This window comes from Notothenia rossii (assembly GCF_949606895.1).
Source record: "Notothenia rossii genome assembly, chromosome: 9".
NCBI lineage: Eukaryota > Metazoa > Chordata > Actinopteri > Perciformes > Nototheniidae > Notothenia > Notothenia rossii.
The window spans coordinates 63,916,582-63,924,665 of record NC_136907.1 but is presented as its reverse complement, the minus strand read 5'-3'; the positions used below and the strand labels follow the sequence as shown (position 1 = coordinate 63,924,665).

Sequence of the window (8,084 nt, the reverse complement as noted above, 5' to 3'; positions counted from 1 at the left end):
GTGACTGGGAGTGAATAGGTAAGAGAGGGAATGATGAAGAGAGTGTGTTTGAGTCAGTGACAGTCTAGCACAGCGGTTCCCAACCTTTTTCAACTCGGGGCCCACTTGAGAATCACAAATGTTTTCGCGACCCACATTCAACCATAAACAATACAGAGGCTAAATAAAGTTCTGATTGGTAGATTCAGAACATGTGACACGTTGTAAATCCAGTATAACAGACCGCTGTCAAGGACTGTAATGACCGTTGCTAAGGATGATCAAGAAACAGAAAGGAAAAGAGGTTAAAAAAAACAAAAAATCTTAACAATGAAAATGTTTCCACACAAATCATACTGTTTTGAAAATTATTTGGCGGCAAATATTGAATTTACATTTACACCCTTCAATATTTTATTTGGGCTTTTAGATGAATACCACACACAGTTAATAAATACAATTATTCTTCTGGTTAAAATACTATTCACATAGTCAGTAAGGAGTAATCTTAATTGAAGGTGTTTGAAGAGTAGATTCAAAATACAATTTCTTTTGGAAAAAATTATTTCCACAAAAAATAAAAGTCTCATCACACCATGAAATGGGAAATAATTAGCTCTAACGAAGAGTGGGATTAAAGGAACAATAAATATGCGATGTTGTGTTTTTGGTGGTTTTTGGATGTCAACCTATTTTTGTTTGTGAAAGGTTGAAGTGATCCTACTAACTGTATCTTTATTTCTTCTGTGTTTGTCTGAGATGGGAATGTCATCTCCTATATGTTATTGTTATGTCCATGTTTGTGTCTTTAGCCTGTACAAAATAAAAAATGTAAATTAAATAAATAAATAATAATAATTTGGCGGCCCACTTGCAATGCCTTCGCGGACCACTAGGGGGTCGCGGCACACAGGTTGGGAACCGTTGGTCTAGCCACGTTAGCCATGAGGAATGGCACTGAGAACTGGCGCATTGAGATGCTTAACAAGCATGTTTATAGGTCCCTGTCAAGGTTTTTATTTGATGCTTGCCATTTTCAGACCCTTTCCTTATTTCTTTTGGAAGAGACAGCACTGTGACCTTCCAAGCATAGCAGACGGCCACTACTGAGTACTAAGAATGTCCCGGTGTTGGGAAAGAGAGACAGATGGAGGGATTAATGGAGAGAGGAAATGGGGGAATAGAGAAGAAGGTGGGGCAGTCACATTTGAGAGTTACTGCCAGAGAGATATGGAGGGTTTGCTGGAAGATTAAGTAGAACAATTGTTGGTTTGATGGATGGATGGACGGATGGATCGGTGGAATCGATTGAATAGTTATATCCTCTAGTAGAGTATGGGTTTTACATGAAATACTAAAATACTGGATGGATGGAGCACATACTGGGTATTCTCCAATCCACCAGTAACAAAAAGATGTTGAACTCAGGTTTGGAATCAAATTCACAGTTCATGATCTGAAAATAGTTGACTGTGATGAGTCACTGTAAATCAATACGCGAAACAGGAAGATAGAATCGCTTCAGTCCACTGGACACTCTCACTCAGCACACGGCCATCCAGATAGCATTTCAGCCTGCCTTTCAAACCCTCAAGTAAAATTCAACATGTCCATAAAGTTAAAAATTCCTTCCTGACAATAACTTCTCCAAGTCAAAGCAAAGCTATGTCAATGGGCCTGTAAAATGTGTGTTCACTACCTGTGATGTCTATTCACTCTTTTATATGGAAGAAAGACGTGCATGGGACTCTGACCATACACTGCGTGTAAAACATGTTATTTATAGCTTACAGAGACATGGGGGATTGCCTCTACATGTATTGTAACAACAGCACTTTAATAACCAGGAGACAATGCTGTCTGGATCCACAGACTCCTTTCAGTGAAGGCTTTTGTCAAGTTGCATTTGTGTTTCTCGAAACTAGATATTCCCTTTAGAGTTTTGAAAACTGTGAATGCGCTTAACATTGGGTTGAGATAAACAGGGATATGGAGTGGAGGACAACAGGTGAAACATGAATGAACAGCTTTAGAAAAAACTTGTATCGGGAATACAGATACACACAAAAAGAGATATTCAAAAGACTCTATCCTCTCTAAAGAGTCATTAAGCTTCAGACAGAAGGGAGACTGTTTGGCCAGGTCTCAACTCAAGACCAGTCTCATTAGGCCAAACCAAAAGCCTAAGGAGAGAAGAAGGGAGGGTTTAAATAGACCAGCAGCTAGGTCCTGCATTTATGTGCGGTCACAAACTTGTAGACGTTCCTTTTCCCTTCCTTTCCTCTCCACAGCTTGCAGACAGAAAGGGGGAAATGAATAAAACGAAGCTGAAAGCAATTATCGTCTGAGAGCAAAGCTCATATCTTCACGATACTGTCGGCGTCCCGCTGCCTTACTGGCCACAAGTAGACCTTGATAAGGCTTTGGCTTCATCAGAAACACTGAGGATTCAATCCGCTTAGTGGGGCAGTCAGATGAAAACCTAACCAACTGAGCAGAAAGAAAAATAACATAACCCGAGCATTAATAAAACCTAAGTCTAAGTTCTGAAAGAGATACGTTTTTGAAATAATAAAAATGTGTTTTGAGTAGCTTTCATGTGCCCAGGGGCCATTTTCAATCAGTGAAAGTTAATGAAAGAAACTGGAGTTGTGAGGTTTTCATGAAAGCAGTCACGTTATGCAATATGAACACTTTTTTTTAGAGTGTGGGTCTCTCTCTCTCTCTCTCTCTCTCTCTCTCTCTCTCTCTCTCTCTCTCTCTCTCTCTCTCTCTCTCTCTCTCTCCCTTCTGCATGCGTCCCTCTTTCTATCGTTTTGCATGACTGAGGGCCCACATCTGTAGCTCATTTTTCTGAGGGCTTCTGTGTATCCCCTGAGCCAGCACAGTAGCATTAAAGGTAAATCTACTGGATCGACAGCCCTGTGAGAATATCTATCACCCCTGCACATAGTTATTATAAATATTGATGTTATTTTCACAGAAGAACATTTGTGCTGGCAGCTATGTTGACATATAATTTAGGATTATCTACAACAATGGGGAACTGGATTTACAAATCATAAATAATAACTTGGGTATATTCTTTGCAGCAATAAAGGCATACAGCAGCTCTGAAGGGAAAAACTCTGATTTTTTTCAATTGTCTAAACATTTACAAAATCTCAAACTATAAAAACAAAATTCCTGCCTTAATAATGTTACCTAGGGAAAATGTTCAGTTTAATATTAATATAAAACTGGATGCTTTTTGTAAGATTTAGTGCTTTAACGTGCAGGTTAAGCTAAATGTAATTGTTTTATAATGTGAGATAGTTAAATGTATAACAATGCATATTTTTTACCTAATAGTTATTTGTTTTAGATAACATTTTCATTTTTAAAGTAACTGGTAACAACATTTTCGAACAGTATTTGGATAGTAGAATGAAATTAATTATTAAGTATATGGACCACACATTTGTACTTCAGCAAATCAGCTCTACTTTCCTCCTCAGGACATTATACAGCACTTTCATTGGATTTTATAAATGCAGAAAGACATGTCTGAACAACTTCAGAACACTTCAATGCTCATATTACTTCATATCAGTGTGCCAAACCCCATCACATCAATATTCATCACTGACTAAGATTTCCACTACTTTCTTGTTGCCATGCAAAACAAACTAACAGAGGAACCGCTTCGGTCGAGGGACACTTCATAAATTCCAGGTGTCAAGTTAAACTGTAAAATGCCATGCAACTTTAGTCAAGGTTTACATGAAAGGCTGCATGTGGACTGTTTAGCCGAAGTCCTACCATCCATCTGATTATAGACTGGTAGATGTAGAAAAAGAGGTGAGACAACTAGAGAGTTTAGATGGATGGAGAAGAAGAAAAGGAGATGGGACAGGAAGAAAAGCTGAAAAATAGCTTGTTTAAACTCCAATTCAATGTCCATTTGGTTGAGAATGTGTAAAACAACACAAACAATAACTTTGATATATAGTAAGATAGAGAACCAAAAGATTAAACACATAATGGAGCCCTTTGGGATGATGTAGAATTGTCCAAGAGCATAACAAAAATAACAACTTTAAATTAACAGCATCTTTTTTTATGTTGATAAAGAATAGCTAAATGTAATCATCTATATTAAAACGATTTAGTCTGAACCAGAAACACACCTACAAGTTAATGAGAATAACAAATGCCACTAAACTAAATCCCTTACAAAAAAATCACATATTGAGTACAGACATTAAGTTGCATGCTTAAATCAATATGGATGACAGAGAAGGCTAATATGAAAATGCTGCCTTACCCTTGAGAGTTTTCTTTAACTTTCTCCTCCTTTACTCTCTTCCTTTCTCCCCTTTTGTCTGAAGGACTGAGCGTCACAAAGCCTCTCCCTCTGCCACCTGTTGACAGCCCTGGGCCAATGATTCAAAAACTTCCACACTGCCACTGACTTTTGCTCTCTCCCTCCCTCCCTCCTCAATTGCTAAAATCTGTCCCTAATGCCTATAGGCCAATGGGTAGTTAGTTTGGGAGGGTCTCCTCTCCTCAAGTGATTGAAGAAAATGGAGAGGAATAGGAGGAGGAGCACAGACAATGCTCTTAATACTTTTTCCCCCTGTGGGTTAATCATGCCTCTTACCTTGCTCATTCATCATATCAACACCTTAGTCTATTTTAATAATTTATTTTAATCGTTTCCCCTGCCTGTATGCGTTTGGTTTCTGTAGCAGGGGAGGTTGATATGAATCACTTTAGCAGGAGGAGTGTGGGGACTTCAACGTTCAAAGTTGGATTCAAGGGAGCAAGATGGAAGCCAAAGTAAATGTCGCATAAGGGTAGAAGGAACCACAGGGGAGAGGGTTTTGATACAAAGAAATACATTTTTAAAAGTCTATAAAAACTCTTACAATAAGGGGCACATTTATAGTGAATTACATGACTACAACTGACAACCTGTAGATATTTGAAAGAACAAAAAACACTACCAGAATGAGCTTCCTGCATTGAAAATTGTGATAATAATCGGTTCTTTTGAGCATTTATTATTATTGATTGGATGATTGGCAGTAAGACAACTAAAAGTCTTGATTTGATTTTACATTTACAGACTTTTCTCTCCAAAATGTTCCTCCTTCTGTGAAAACAGACCTCCACCAAGCATGCTTTGAGGACACATGGCAGGATAAGTCCTTCAAGCCGACAGAAAACCCACACAATCCCCTCAGACTGCATTATGGTCACTTTAAAGTTACAAAGAAAACGTTTCAGTTGGAATTTTTGGTAATGTATATATCTTCTGAAATGTTAAAGTAGGCCGACAACTAAGCTCATGCATACAAAAAGATCACAAACATCTGCATGTTCCACCCTGACCATCACCAAAGACCCCAGGTGTCAAGGTTGGCAATACTTTACACTGACAGCGGCTGTTTGTCTCTAAATATAAAAGTAAGGGTTCGAATTCCTGTGGGAACCAAGAGGACGGTGGGATTGCCCAAGTGAAACTGGAGCTGAGGGGCCTCGTGTTGTTGTTTGTAAAGAAAACACCGCTTAAATGTTTAGTTGCATTCTTTTAAATGTTGGACAACTAAAGGTGTTTGATGAATCTGTCTTTGGCCATTATCTGATAAGATGCTTAGCCCCATAGCATAGCATTCAGTGCACAGGAAATAAGTTAAAAATAAAACTAATACTGAGATCAGGTTCAGGTTCAGGTTCAGGTTCTTTATTTGTACCCGTACGTAGATTTTGTTTGCAGAGAAAAAGACAAGGGATCCATCCTGACACACTCTAAAAACAAACATAAACAACAGACACATCTCTAATAAAAGGACAAGTAAAAAGTACACCCTGCTCAGTCAAATCTCAAAATATTTCAAAAACATTTAAGAAGGAAAACACTAGTACAAACATGGACATTCAAAATTCATAATTAAATAAATAAATAAATAGGCATCTGTGTGACACTCCTATGATGTGTTAATTTGTGCAATAGCTGCTGGGATAAAACTGTTTTTATACCGCTTCGTTCTACTCTTTGGGACATTTTACCTCCTGTCCGAAGGAAAAAGCTTAAATTCTGAGTGCAGAGGGTGGGAGTCATCATCTAATATGAAGCTGGATAACCGCTGTCAATGCCTGAGGTACAGGGTCTCCAGGTTTAGCTGTGGCTCACCAATCAGTCTGCTGGACCACTCTACGATCTGACTCAGAGAGTTTCTGCTCTTTAAAGTCAGGTTACCAAACCATGACATTAAGGAAGAAGACAGAATTGACTCGATAAAAGCATGAAAAAACATTATCATCATGGTTTTGTTAACAGTTTCCTAAGACAGTACAAACGCTGGTGCCCCCTTTTGCACATACCTTCACAGTGTGGATCAGAGCTCAATTTTGAGTCAATAATTGTCCCGAGATATTTGTATGATTGCACAAATACTACTTTCTGATTGGCGATTTTTAAGACTTCATGTATGTGGGGATGTCTTCTAAAATCAATGATCATGTCCTTGGTTTTGCTTATGTTCAGTTGTAGATAGGACTCCTCACACCACCTGACAAAGTCGTCAATGACAGGGCCGTGGCTGGTCTCATTGTCCTGGAGCCTATTAACAATTACAGAGTCATCTGCATACTTTAAAATAGTCCTATTTTCCCACCTACTTTGACACATATTAGTGTGAAGTATAAATAATAGTGGCGAAAGGACACATCCTTGTGGGGAGCCAGTGGAGGAGCTGACTTGATCCGATAAGGTCCCATTCACCCTCACTCTTTGTGTCCTATTGGTTAAAAAATCAAGAATCTAGCCCATAAGATTATTGTTTATTTCAAATGTTCTAAAAGTCTGCCAATTAAAATATGAGGTTGAATTGTGTTAAAAGCAGAGGAAAAATCAACAAATAAAGGTCTAGCTTGAGATCCATTTCCCTCCAAGTGTTTAAAAAGTAAGTTAAGTAAGGTGACCGTGGCATCCTCTACTCCTCTGTGTGGCCTGTAAGCAAACTGCATGGGATCGAGTGCATGCTCAGGATTTCTGCTTTGACTAGTTTTTCCCATGTCTTCATTAGAATTGATGTAAGTGCAACTGGTCTGAAATCATTAAGAGTTTTGGGGCCTCTGGATTTGGGAACAAGGACTACCACAGCATCCTTCCAAACCCTTTGGCACATGCTGTGTCTGTAAAGACATATTAAAAATGTAGTGGAACACTGGGCTAAGTTATTTTGCCTAGGTCCATGACTTTATTTTTACTAAATGGAAGGCCTTTTCCACTTCCCTCTGGTCTATATTTAAATGTTTATTGTCTTCAAGTTCAAGCTTCAGTTCAGATATATTACTGAAATCAAATGTGTCAAATCGAGAAAAAAAATGATTTAGGGCATTTGCAAACTCAACATCTGAATTAAAACCATCCAGAGTCACATGGCAGCTATTCTTTGTTTCCCGGAGGCCTGTTATGGTTTTCATGCTACTCCAGACTGAGCCAAGGTTGTTTGCAGCCATTTTGTTTTGAAGTTAAGATTTAAAATTATGTTTAGCTTTCAGAATTTCTATTTTAAAGTGGACCTATCATGCTATATTTGAATAATATAGTGTAGGACCATACCTATATAAGGCAATTTTATACTTTTTATTTTTCAAAATAACAAACAGATCATGCCTTTTAGCCATTCCTCATTTCGCTCAATTTAACACTGTCTTTGCATGGGCTGATTCTGTGAGAACAGCACGCTCTACAGGCCTGGCATATGTACTACAGCGTCTCCAGCGCTTTCGAACGGCAATGTCCGTGGCTGTCTCCTCTTGATTGGTGGAGTTGGCCCAATAGCCATAGCGCCACTTCTGTGATGTCATAGAAGTGTTCAAATCTGGATCAGTCTGTATCTGATCCGTTGCAGCCCCTTTTTAAGAGATTTGGGTATGGAGGAAAATAGAGAGGGTTGTGTTTTCTGACACTTGGTGAGTTCCCTGGAACACCGGGGACACATATTCATGTATAAAAGACGTACAAAAGTGCATTTTGCATGATAGGTCACCTTTAAGTTCCCTATTAGAATTATGCAGATCAGAGGCACTTCCCTGTTTAAAAGCTTGTTTCT

The 8,084-nt window shown here is 38.6% G+C and overlaps 1 protein-coding gene across 3 annotated transcripts in view; it reads right to left on the bottom strand.

The window, feature by feature from the left end:
- Positions 1 to 4,416, bottom strand: part of tnn (tenascin N) — a 45,877-nt gene extending 41,461 nt beyond the window's left edge. For all 3 annotated transcript variants that reach the window (XM_079652126.1, XM_079652128.1, XM_079652127.1), the window contains exon 1: positions 4,286 to 4,416. The gene's annotated coding sequence lies outside the window, so the exon portion shown is untranslated. The remainder of the gene's footprint in view (positions 1 to 4,285) is intronic.
- Positions 4,417 to 8,084: the final 3,668 nt, after the last annotated feature.